This window comes from Anopheles darlingi, chromosome 2 (genome assembly GCF_943734745.1).
Source record: "Anopheles darlingi chromosome 2, idAnoDarlMG_H_01, whole genome shotgun sequence".
In the NCBI taxonomy this organism is placed as follows: domain Eukaryota; kingdom Metazoa; phylum Arthropoda; class Insecta; order Diptera; family Culicidae; genus Anopheles; species Anopheles darlingi.
The window spans coordinates 59,172,783-59,185,557 of NC_064874.1; the positions used below are offsets into that span (position 1 = coordinate 59,172,783).

The 12,775-nt window shown below is 49.8% G+C and overlaps 1 protein-coding gene and 1 long non-coding RNA gene across 5 annotated transcripts in view; both read left to right on the forward strand.

Moving 5' to 3' along the window:
• LOC125949955 (uncharacterized) overlaps positions 1-255 on the forward strand; it is a 1,650-nt gene extending 1,395 nt beyond the window's left edge. For all 4 annotated transcript variants that reach the window (XR_007468687.1, XR_007468686.1, XR_007468688.1 and 1 more), the window contains exon 2: positions 1-255. This exon is cut by the window's left edge and continues 666 nt beyond it. This is a non-coding gene — a long non-coding RNA (uncharacterized LOC125949955).
• Positions 256-1,053: 798 nt separating this feature from the next.
• LOC125949905 (uncharacterized) overlaps positions 1,054-12,775 on the forward strand; it is a 33,100-nt gene continuing 21,378 nt past the window's right edge. The window contains exon 1 of the mRNA XM_049677383.1: positions 1,054-1,791. The gene's annotated coding sequence lies outside the window, so the exon portion shown is untranslated. The remainder of the gene's footprint in view (positions 1,792-12,775) is intronic.

Consider the following 12,775-nt stretch of genomic DNA (forward strand, 5'->3'; position numbering starts at 1 on the left):
AAAAAGGAACCCCATGAATTGAAAGATAGTCAGAATAAGCCTAAGCAGGACGGTATAATAAACGCAAAACTAGAAGGCGATTGATGAAATCTCGATCGGATGAGGAGGTCTTCGCTGGGACTGATACGTATTTTGAGAGTCAGTGAAAATCGTTCTACAAAACCAGTTTCGAACATGTGGAAAGGTATTGGACTGTTTGTATTCAAAGAAGGAAACTATATCGCTGAATAAATTCAAATGTTGATACAGCTCTTACGTTTTCTTTGTTAACCAGGGGCCCCGATGATCGGTGCCCACTTTTTTATTAGTAAGTAAGCTTACTTAAGCTACTAGTAGTCATAACAGGTAAAATAAAACATATTCTATGATGAATGAATTTATCGTCCCTCGAAATTCGATTATCAGCAGGTTCTCTGAGTTCTACAAGGTTCTACAACAAAAATAAGAATGTTTGAGTAGTACTGATCAGCTCGAATAAGAATGTTTGAGTAGTACTGATCAGCTACACGATGAGTTTAAAGTAAAATTCAATATTTGCAATGAAAGCTTCTAGCGTATGTCGTTTTAAAACAAGTGAATTCGTAGTAGACCATTGGTGTTACGGTTAGCACTGGTTGAGATGGATCGTTTTATTTGTTATATCTACTACGAATGTGAGAGTAGACCCTAGAATTTCGATAATAAATATTTCTGAAGAATATTTTAGTTTTTAATTTTTTTTAAACTACTTTTTGTATAAAATCTAAATACTGAATGTACACAACAAATCATTCATCAAACACATTTTAAATAAAATCATATTTTAACTCAATCATTACGAGAACAACTGGTAATAATAAAAACTTTTAAGAAGGCAGAAGCAATAACGAATAAAGATTGTAGGATTTATCGCTGAATGCTCCCTTTTTATGTCCATAAAGTAACATGCGCTCATTGTGGATTTGTGCACATTTCACAAACACCAGCAACAATACGAACGGACGGCAACAACAGAGTCCACCTTTGCTCGATCTTCGCCTCCGATCTTGTGGAATGCTGGTCAGCAAAGCGCACTATCCCGTCAACGGTTTCAGTCCATCGTCACCATCTCGCTGCTCGCCCAGAAAGTTTAGAAACAGTTTCTGGTATTGAAAAGGCGCCTAAAAAGCCAGACCAAAGTGTGGTTTTGGTGTGTGCTGCGGCCGGGGGCTCGCGCAAGTTTTGTGTGTGTATCTGTGTGTGTATGTGTGCGTGTAAAAGGGCAAGAAGGGGAAGGGTATCGCGTGTCCTCAACATTGTTCGAGCAGTTTATGCTCCAGGAAGGAAGAAAGGAAGGAAGGCAGCAGTGAGCTTCGAAAGGGGGCCATCAGCAGCAGCAGCAGCAGCAGCAACACGGGGTTCGTCGTCACCGTTGTTGTCGTTCGTTCTCGCCGTGGCTTGCAAACGGTGGTCTGGTGGAGTTTCGCAAGAACGATCGCGATCTCTTCGCGCTAGAGATGTGTGGTAGGCGCGCAGCGAAGTGCTTACAGTGTGTCGAGTGCTCGATCGTTGCCCCTGTCTGCCTGGCAGTGCACGCGATGCAACGCAGGTTGCAGTTGCCCGTATGCGGTTCGTTTGTTTAACTGTTTGTTCCGACCTATCGCAGCGTGTTTCTGCGCTCTAACACACTCGTTGCTAGCTGTCTCTGGCCTATTATTGCCTGCCCGCGGAAGTGCTGAAGTGAATATCATTAAATCGGATAAGGGCCTAAGTGTACTGTTGCGCAAATATCCACTTCACCTACAATACACCGTAGGTGCCACGGATGCCAAAGTAAGTAATCGATCGTGTGCGTGCGTGCGTGCGTGCGTGGAGGCCAATATGTTTTAAATGTGGAACACGTTTCGCTCTCTCGTGCCTCTCGCTTCGTGGCAATTGAACCCTTATTAAATCAAGTTCGTTCCGATTGATAGTCCCCAATTCAGACGTGGCCCAGGCCCAGGGCACAAGAAAACCCGAAAAAGGTTCGACCACCAGTGCGTGTGCGCGCGTCTGTGTTGGTGCCGATGTGAATGTTCTTCTCCTGGAAAGGGGCTTTCCTGGACGTATCCGGATCGGGTTCCCTATCTAAAACCCTTCATGATAGTTTGCGTCAGCCAGGCAACGGAACGGAAGCAGCTTCAAAGAAGGCTCAACGGGTCCACCAGCTGGACCCCCGAGGGAACGAGAGAGAGAGAGATATATATACATAGAAAGGGAGGGGAGGTTAAAGAACGCTAAACGATCGCTGAACATGATCATTACGAAGTTTTGTTTGCTGTTTGCACCAGCGATAGTACACTCTCGCAGCTTTCTGTTTAGTGCTGATTCATGCTAAAACCTCACCGTTCGACTTCACTTCTCTCCGCGGAACGATTTACCGTTTCGAGCCGTCTAATGTTGGTGCCTGGTGATCGCGAATGGCCAGACACGAACGATCGATACACTGTATCGAGAAGCTGCTGGCAAATCCCTTCTCCAGCAGTGCAATGCCGAACGAGCAGCTGGTGCTCGCGGGCCTTCTTAGGAGTGTACCGACTCAGTCACCGCAGTCCCCAGACCGCACTGGAGTTAGTGTGTCGAGGGAACCAGTTTTCTGATTGTGACATCGGTTGGAAGCGGATTTTGGAGGAGTAACAGTTTTTTTTAAGAAGCTAGGCGAACCGAGAATCATAGCCACTCACTTCTTCTCTGAAAGGGTGATAAAGGGAAAGTAGTACATCACTACTGCCGCCAGTACAGATGCGATGTTGTTTACGATACGACCAATTGCGGAGCATCTTTCGGTGGCGCTCGCAGTGGAACAGTGCAATCTCGCAAAAACGATCGTAAACACGTCAGCCACTAAATATGTTCCAGGGAATAAATCCTTCCCCGCGCTATAACCGCTCACTGGACACTGGTGCTACAGAAAAAGGGTTCAATTGAAACAAACAAAAAAAAACAACACGAAACGAAAGAAAAACCTCGCTTAATGATACAGCTATTAACCTTTCCCAGTATATCTGGCGCGAACCATCCTGTGGCCGATGTCTTCATTCTTTTCCGGCTGGACAATAGAAGAGAGAGAGAGGGAAAGAGAGACACGGCAAAGTGCTGGTGCTTTGCATAACGCTCATAAACAGTGTGGCCACACTGGCTAGCTAGCCAGCCAGCCAGCCAGCCAGAGACATTCAAATTATACCCTTCGTCAACCGTCTCACCGTAAAGACGTGGCGTGCCGGCGGATCGGCAGCCGACGACGCTCGACCGATTGTTGTCCCATTTTCTTCGCCCTGGCCCTGGCGTTGCGCTTTGGGGTTCTTATCGGGGTCGGGTTCAAGAATGGGAAGAAAGCGAGATTCAAAGCGACGATTACGATCTTTCCTTCGCGTCACCGTGAGGCCGTACCGAATCCGTGAAAAGCAGTCCCTTCGAGAGGCCATCACACACACACACATACACCCGGGTGGTCAGCTGGATGATCCGTGGCATCATCCGAGGGCATCATGGGAAATGGTCCAAAAAACTATCGAAACGAAACGGAACGAAACCGATTTCTTTGTCGATTCATTTGTGCCCTTTGCTCTCTCTCTGTCTCTCTCCCTGTCTTTCTATCTCTCTGTGTCTCTATTTTTCATCGAAATTCGTTCCGTTCTGTGGCACAGAATCCGTCCGTCATCAGCGTCTGCGACGTTCTGTTCCTTCCATACGCAACTTGTACCGGGCGATGGCGCACCAACGCCGTGGCTACCTGTGCCTCCGGAAGAGGCTAATGGTTTCGGTGTTTGAAGGGAATTCCGAACCCCGAATAGGTGTTTCGGTGCTCGGAAAGGGTATGATTAAAACGGGATGTTGGAATCGAGGAAACTCGAGTCTGGCTCACGCTGGTACGATGACGTCCGGACCTCCGGGGCGTTCCGGGGCGAACGGAATTCGATTTCGATTTGTCATTCCTTTCCCCATGGTTGCTGCTGATCTCTGATCGCTAATGATCGACGAAATATTAGCGGACAGACGACCGACAGTCGTTTGGATTTGTCGGATACGAATGGTCTGTGCTGCTCTGGAATGTATCGTATTCCGCTCGAAGACTCTATAAACCGAAGATACGTCCCCTGGTGCTACTAGTCTGCAGCAGCACCAGCAGCAGTAATACCAGACACTTTGGCTTCTAATATCTGCCCACGTAAAGGCATGGTTTCGCAAGAGAGAAGCTTCTGAAGCGCGGACCCCGCGGGGCTCAAACGGTCGCTTACGCCGATGCCGATGTCATTGGCCGCTACTAGGGTGGGTAGTGGGAGTGGCGTATCAGTTTATGCGGGAGAAACGTCGCCCAGCCGGAGCCCAGAGCTTCCAGGAGAATATCCTGCATGGAGCGAGTGGCAGAAGGTTTTTGGGGGAGTGTTACCACTGTTGCGGTTGCTGGCGGAGCGCTGGAGGACCCGGTTTCCAGAAAACCAGTTTCTCCAACTGTTTGCTCGTCGCAACCGATCCCGTCCCGTCTTCCCTGGCTGGCGGGCGGGCTGGCATTTGCGATCGTACGGGAAAGTGTGTAGTAGATTGTGTGCAGGACAGACGGCAGACCAGCTCGTGGATCTATAGCTATAGGCCCACTATAGACGCTGTTGCACTTACGGACGATCGTCTAGATGGGCGAGAAGGTAGCTCGTAAGATGATCGTGAGGTGGTGATTGGTGGTGGCCCATAACCAGTAGAACATTGACTTTGAGATATCAAATGGCGTAATCAAATGGCGTAATGGTGTCTAGATTGCATTGAAGATAGAGTACTTCTAAGATTTATCGTCACTGTCACTATCCTCGTGATGCCCACCGTGATGATCGAGAGAAATGGCCGACGATCTGTATTTGATTGCTTTCGAAAAGAAGGGCGATCAAATTGAGGATGGATTTGGCAGGAAGTCAAGGCCCTCGCTCCAGGTAATCGGTTGTCCAAATCTACTCATTTCCGTTCGGGTAACCCCTCTGGAAAGCTGCCTGGCTACTCTCGGTGACCCATAGCCGAAGTGATCTGGCCCGAAGGCCTGGAAGACGACCTAACCTCAGCATCCTGCGTTGCTCTCCCTCTCTCTCTTTCCGCGGACCAGCTGTTTGACCTGTCTCGTCTCGGGTGGAATCGGCATCAAAAAATGACGAGAAGCGAAGCGGTGGGCAAAGGGTTGGCGCTCGTGAAGGTACCGCGAGAGGTGAGGCAGCACGATCTACGGCAGCACTACTAAAAAGCCAACCGTCAAGTTTGTGAAAATGGAAAGTTAAAGTCGAACACCGGGCACAGAGCGGCACACAGCGACGCGAGTCACACAGGTGGGCTTGCGGGTCAGCGTGTGCCTTTGCGTGGCCACCGCGTCACCGGGACACACAGAGAAAGCGCCAAACATTGCCAACAGCATAAGCCATGAGCGGAGAAGAGACGACCCCCCCCCCCCTTTGTTGCCCTGTCCTTCCTAGGGGGTTGTGGGTCACCTTCCTTCTTCCAAAACGAGAAGACGAAGAAGCAAGGAAAGACGATCTACGATTGGGGAGCTCGATCCGAGCGCGTGTGTGTCTGTGTGTGAGTGTGTGTGGGGCAATGAATTCCAAACCCCAAAACACCTTCCTCTTCAGTGAGCTGAAGTCGCTGCGAGGTGCTGGCTCCACGCGGCGCATAGCTCATCCTGATAGGAACCACCGACCAAAAGTGATCAGGTTTCAAGCGGCCAAACCGACACGCTTAAGGGGGTGCAATGCAGTTTCCTTCCTTTTTGTCTGATACAGCTCATCGGACAACACAAATCCAACACAAAGCACTTCCAGCCGCGCTTAGTTGAAGCGGAATCGGTTCTCCTTCTTCCCGGACGCGCTTTGTTCCGTGTGTGAAATGTGTGTTTTACTTTTGTTTACTGCATTCTAGCTGGATGCTCCAAATGGAGCAGAATGTAACAACGGCACCGCAGTGGCGATGCAGACAAGACAGAGAGAAAGAGTGAGAGTGTTGGGCATCTTTCGGTTCCCGGTGATCACCGGTCGATGTCGATGTGCCATTTCTGCATTCCACGCATTCCTGTGGCTCTGGTACCTGTTGCTGCTGCTGCTGCGGCTGATGGTGCTGGTGATGGTGGGGAGCAGTCCGCTGAACCCACTCAAAACACCACAATCTTGTCTGTGTCTCTGGGCCTGTGTGTCCGTGTGTGTGTGTGTGCGCGCGCAAGTGTTTGTTATGATGGCATCTTAATCGACAACCTGCCGCTGCTGCCGCTGCTGCGGATCAATTTCGGGAGTGGGGGCTTGATGATGGGTTTCAAATTTGCACCCCATCACTCCTCTCCGGTCGCATCGTCTTCGTCGTCGTCTTCGGCGGAACTTGCTGAATAAACGATTGCACGACGATGTCCGAGATGCTGCGTTAATTATTGGCGTGGCGTGGCGTGGCAGTGGGCCATCATTAGGTGCCATTATGCGTCCAAGAGCATTTTACAAATGACGTTTGATGTTATGATTCGATTTCCATGAGATTTCCACTTTACATCATCATCATCATCATCATCTAAAAGGGCACTGATTGCTAAACGGGGTGACGAAATTGCGTGCACAAAAGATCATCGTTCGAAAAGCTGCATTCTGACTCATGTAGACGGTTCCCTAATATGGTGTCACGATCATCGTGCGTCATCGTGAGGTATCGGAGGTGAAGTCAGCTGGTGAGGCGAAAAAAAGTGTGCCATCGTATGCCGTTCTATTGGGTTGGGGCTTTTGCGTGATTTTCTACCAATTTGTAACCGATTCATGAGTCGGTGTGAGAGTTGCATCATGAGCTAAGTTTGGCTTCTCCACTGCACGTCAGCCATAAAATTGAGAATTTTACGCTGCACCATTTTGTGACGTTCTATCTTTCGCTCTCTTTGTAGTCGCCATCATCTGCTCCGCTAGTCTTTTGTTGTTTTTCCGCCACGTTAATCATAGTAACCCGTTACCATAACACGGGGCCACGGATGTGGAACCTGAGTGATCTGAGTTGTCGCCCTTGTACATCCTAGTAGCTGATTGTTGATTCCTCCGGTTCCAGCCATGGCGCCCTGTTTAAAAGCATGGACTACTAGATGCGCGCCAACCCAAAAGTACGGCATAGGGTGACTCCGCCGTGGCCCTTTGAAGTGTTGTCACCGAAGCGACATTCTCTGCGCCGTTTCGTCATCATCATCGTCATCATCATGGCCTTGGTGGTTTTGTCGTCGTCATGCACCATGGGGTCGGAGGATTTGCACCGAAACACGATCTCTACCCTCGGCATCAACTTTCTGTGCCCGGTGCGGACGGTGCCGACTCACGGTTTCTGTTAGTTTTGTGCTCTCGAAAGCAGCTCAGCCATTCGACCGAGATATGTGCTGCCGCCCTCGGTTGCTCGTATGGAAGCAGGCTGTGAGCAGCAGTAGGACCCTCGGGAGGGGCTCCATTGCGCTTTGGCCCATAACCAAGGTGCCAACGTTCCATTTCCATACCGGCCACTGCTGCTGCTGCTGCTGCTGGAGTGTCGCGGCCTTATTGTAAGGTTCACCAGGCCAGCCGCCAGTCAGCCAGCCAGGTGGGATAGTGTAGTTGGTGCTGCCACAGTTCCGTCCGTGGGTTATTAGATTATAGCTACGGGGGAGCCTTAACCACCACCACCAACAGATTGCACCAGGTTGGTGCCGATTTCGTTTGGCGTGGCGATTGCGGTTGTTGTGAAACGTGAGACCCAAACAAGGTCGAAGGCGTGAGAGGCGTGCGTGAGCTGCTGCGTGAGGCCACGAGAGAAGCGTTGGAGACGAAGGAAAAGGAAGCGAGGGAGCCAGGGAGGTCTGTTGAGCGTTTTGGCCACCAAGATTGCCCACCACCACCACCCACAACCACAATGCGGTCTGATGTTGGTCTGGTTTGTTTCGCTTTGGTGTTTTGGATTTTTTGGATTTTCAGTTGGAGTCTTTCTCTCGAACGATTTGTGCTGGCCAACACAACCACACACACACTCACACACACATCCGCATACATACAAGCCACGTCTTATCTGCGGTTGTTGCGGGGGCCACGGAATGGTTTTGTTTCTCGCAGCCGGGCCCGGGGATTTGGAGTTTTGGTCTCTCGCCGTTGGCCTCCATTATTATCCACGTTTAGAAGCAACTACCACGCACCTGTTGTGGTTGGAATGCACCTGATGTGGTGGAAAGGGGGTGGTGAAGGGAGGGCATGGTACACCGGCGGCCAACTCGCAATACAGCGCCAAAGATCCCACGGTATCGCAGCGCAGAGTTTGTTGTTTGTTGGCCCTCGGTGCGTTTCATCAAATCCGTGGTGTTCGTTACTCCAAAGTCGCTTTGTACTCCAATGTCAGGGTTAGGAGCCACTGTTTTGAGAGTTATGAATCTCTGTCTCTCTCTCTCTCTCTTTCTCTCTCTCTTTGTCTCCTTCCTGGACCTCGCACTCCAGTCTTTCTGATAACGGGAGGTGCGCTTGCCCTGGACACCGTTTATTGTTGTTAGGTGTTTCGGTGAATGGCGGCAAGGTGCGAAAGGGAGTCTCGTGTGGCGGCCTTTTTGTTGATTAACTAAACAGTTAACAGTTTGCTGTTCGACTGCTCCCACTGCGTAAACATTGCATTGTTGCATGTTGGGGCCTGGGAATGGGTTTGGCCATTTTCAGATTGATTCGGCCGCGGTTTCGTTTGTCCGTTTTGTTTGTTTGAGCAATGTTTGCTCTGCCTGCTGACGGACAGGCAGAGAGAAAGAAGGAGGAGAGGACATTCTTCTTGAGCAGCAGCTTCATTGGCGTTGTTGTAGAATATTTTTTTTTCATAATTTGGCCAAACGAGGACGTTCTAAGGCATGGTATATCATTTAACATATTGCAGATTGAATTTTGTAAAATTGTTGATTGATCGAAGGGAAATATCCACTTCATATCATTCAATGTTGAAAAGCATCAGGCATAGAATCATCTTAACACTGTTTCCCTTGTATTTTTGGGATTCTAAGGAGGTTTTGTGCATGATGTTTTTATACAGTTACTACAAGGCACCAGGCACTAGGTTTTCAGTATACTGAGTGTATGCACTACATTTTCAGTGTTTCAAGTACAGTGTTGATGTTCAATGCAGAACAAGAGAGTAGAAAAACAGATGGAAAAGGAAAAGAAAACACAGCACTTGAATGGATACATAGAATTGTGAACCAAGGCTTTCATAATAATGGAATGCATGAATTTGCAGTTATGTAGCGATAGGCGAATGCAAAATTGTACTTTTCAGTAGGGTGCAGCGTAATTGAAGCTCAGTACCACTGTTGAATCCAGTCCTCAGGCGAACAGAATTGAAACATTTACAAAATAATATTTACTTTTACCTTACATTCTCCAAAACCAAGGTATACCTAATTGTGGGGAAGGGTAATCGCACTAAAGATAAAAAGGAATATAATAAGGTCGATAAAGCGATGCCACAACCCTCCAAACTGGAGTGCATTACATAATTTCCGGTACTATCCTATGAAAAAAAGCTGTCTTAATTAAACAATTTGGTACCGAGAAAAAAAAAACTCATAAAACCTCACATGACGTGAGATGAAGTGAAGTAACTGGTACGTGGTGAGGAGATTATGAGATCTCACATCGCAGTCCAAACCTCCATCATCACCTGCTCGCCAGCAAGTTATGCCCGGCAAACCATAAAACCCGAAATGAAGAAATGCAAAATTAACAATCCAAACCGAGCCTGCGAGTGTTTCGCGAGGAATACTGTTGCCGTGTTGCCGAGCGGCTTCTGTACGGCGCGCAATCACGCGGTCCTGTATTTAATGTTTCCCTCACTCTCTGGAGAGTGTTATCAGATGCTGGTGCGCGGTAATTATTGGTCCTGTCAACCATGGAATTGTCATGCACGCACGCCAGAAAACCAGAAAACCGATATCCCAACCATTGGGAAAGGTGGAAATTGAAATAAAAATAAAATCATCAACAATTTACGGTTGTGTCCGGGAGACTGACCAGGATACGGATACACACCGGCACGCTACTCGTCTAGGTTCATTTGCGTTGATTTTAAACCTGTCCTGTGGCCGCGGGCGCTTGACCAACAATGATTGCATTCGAATTGAGTGGACATAAAATTACATCCCCGGTCTCCAGGGCTCAGACACACTTCAACAAACACACACACATACACACTTGTGGCCGTATCAGCGCAAGAGGGTGTCCTTTTCAACCAGGCAGTAGTATCGACGGCCTACGCCTGCGGAGCTCACTGGATGGAAAAACATTTAAAATGTCAAACCAACCCGAAGTCGATCATCGAGTCCCGGTACACGGGAGCGTGTTATGGTTCCCGTGAGCGGGACTTGTCGGCTAGTCGTAGACCCATACTGCACCGATGATGGCCGCTTGTCTGCATCGCTTCTCGAGGACTCCCCGAGAGACCCGGGCGGGGGAGCTACTCTGATATTGAACAACTTTCGGTGCCTTGCCAAGCACATAAAATGCAATAAAAACATCGTCAGCATCGCCACCGTAACTGCACTGGAAACCTGGCCCCTAGGGGCGGAGGGGAGGTATCGGTGGTGTGGACTCGAGCGGGGAGAGTTCGATCGTCTGGTCCGACAAGCCTGGCCGATGGCATGGTTCGATGAGTTTTGCTGTCGAAGTCGAAGTCTCGCCGTGGCTGGACGGCCGCTTTTCGGCCGTTTGAAACAAAAGCTAGCAGACCCGGTGAGGGGAGCGGCCGGTTTATAGTGCGTACATGAGTCGGCACATTCCCTCCCCATCCGAGATATAGAGAGCATAGCTTCTGCAGCATATTGCAGCTGCTCTCGGTCAGTGCGGCGTCGTCAAGCGATACCGGACCGGAACCGGATCTAAGCGCTACCGTGGCTGGCGCTTGATTGGACAACGTCTGGATGAAGCGATTATTGTGGTCCCCCTGGAGAAGGATGGTGGATGGTACGAAAATAGATTTACAATTTATGTCACAATTAGCTCGGGCTGCGCACTGCCGTTTACTTAGTCATTTCATTACCGTCCGATGACTCGTGCACGGGGCACGATGAACGGAGGAAGTTGAAGTGAAAAGCGCCGTTTCCAGATGGCGTGGCAGTTTGATTCGCCTACTAGAGATTAGAGGCTTTAGACGTAACCGCGAAGGTTACTAGGGGCAACGTACTAGTGGCAACGTACCAGGGGCAACGTACCAGGGGCATGCAGTTGGATGACTAATCCGTTGCACATACCGGCGTGTGTGTGCTAGACCCCAAAACGGATCCCTTCTATGCGCATTCCAAATAGACATGGACAGACACATACACGAACATGGACTTCTTGGCGAGGTCCCTAGCACCCTTGGAGCTGCCAATCGAATTAACCAATTGGATCATAGTGCTCTCCAACAACCAAGGACGCACACAACGACGACCGTCGAGTGGGTTGGCTTTGGGCGCCAGAATGTCGCTCAGCCTACTGCGCCTCCCAAGACTTCCGCTCCGCAACCGTGGAAGGTGTGAAACTAGTTTGAAGCCACACGGTCCCCCCTCGTTCACGGATGTCGGAGAACCGACCGAACGAAGCGGATGCAGTTTTTTGTTGTTGAGATTTTGGGTCTTGTGATTGATTGTAAAGGTGCGAGACTCGACACGGCTCTGACTCTGAGTGGCTGCCGGACCTTCTAGGTGGCGGCTGCTGTGGCTGTGTGGCGAAAAAGGTGAAGGTAACAGACCAGATCAGAGCTTGTTCCCTGAGTCCAGTTTGCCTTAGATTAAAGTATCCGTCATGGGATTGGTGGGGAGCCCGTAGACCTCCCCAGTACCTTCATCATAGTGTCCAATGTTGAAGTTGCCTTTTAAGTTGGTATCACGTTCAGAGCTCCACTTCGGAGGACGGACTTCTACTTAGTGGGTCACCTCCACGCTTCCACTAGTGTCCAGTTAAACTGATTCACTCCCAGATATCTTTAGCTACAAGCGAACACGCGATACACGCCCTGGACCCATTGGTAAGGTTTGAACTGAACTGAAGCAACCCAAAACATGACAGACAAAGTCCATTACCTAACGAACGTGGGTCCGTCCGTGCGTCCTCTATCGCGCGATTCAATTAAAATGCTACACAGGGCACTCAGTACACATACTGCCCAACCGGCACTGCCCTGTGTCCCCGCACATCCCCTGAGCGGAGCGGACGGGCGTTGATTGATTGGAAAGCAGTGACAACATAAAAGTGAGCCCGTTTGGGGTCCGGCAGGCCTGGCCTTCTGGTGCTCTCTGTGCAACGCTGTGTAAAGCGAAGCGACGAAATTCCGTTCCAATTCCAATGGCGCGCAGACCGGGCGTGACGAATAATGCCCTTATTAAATAAATTTCGCTCTCCTCCAGACCACTCTCCGGCTCAGGCTCCGGTCCTCCCTGCCTGTAGTTTAAAGCTGCTAACTGCATTGCAAGTAAGAGGCGACGCGACTGTAAGGTGTGGCTCAGAGTCCCAAGCCATTTGCGAGGTGACTCATGGGTATCTCCGTACTCTTACTGGCCATATCGGACGGTCCAAAGGGGCAGAAAGCTGAGACGCATTACACCATCTGTTGCTTCGGTGTGCCTGCAGTGGCCAGTGGCCAGCAGCAGCAGCAGCAGCACCGTCCTGCATTCTGTCCGTGTGTGCATTCTGTGCCATGCCATGCCATGCCAGCACTCCTTCGGTGAATGGTACCTGCGGCTGTCATCACTTGTGGCGTGTTTCGAGATAAATGAATCGATTCGAAAGCCCTGGCCCCTGGGCTAAATACCATGGATCTA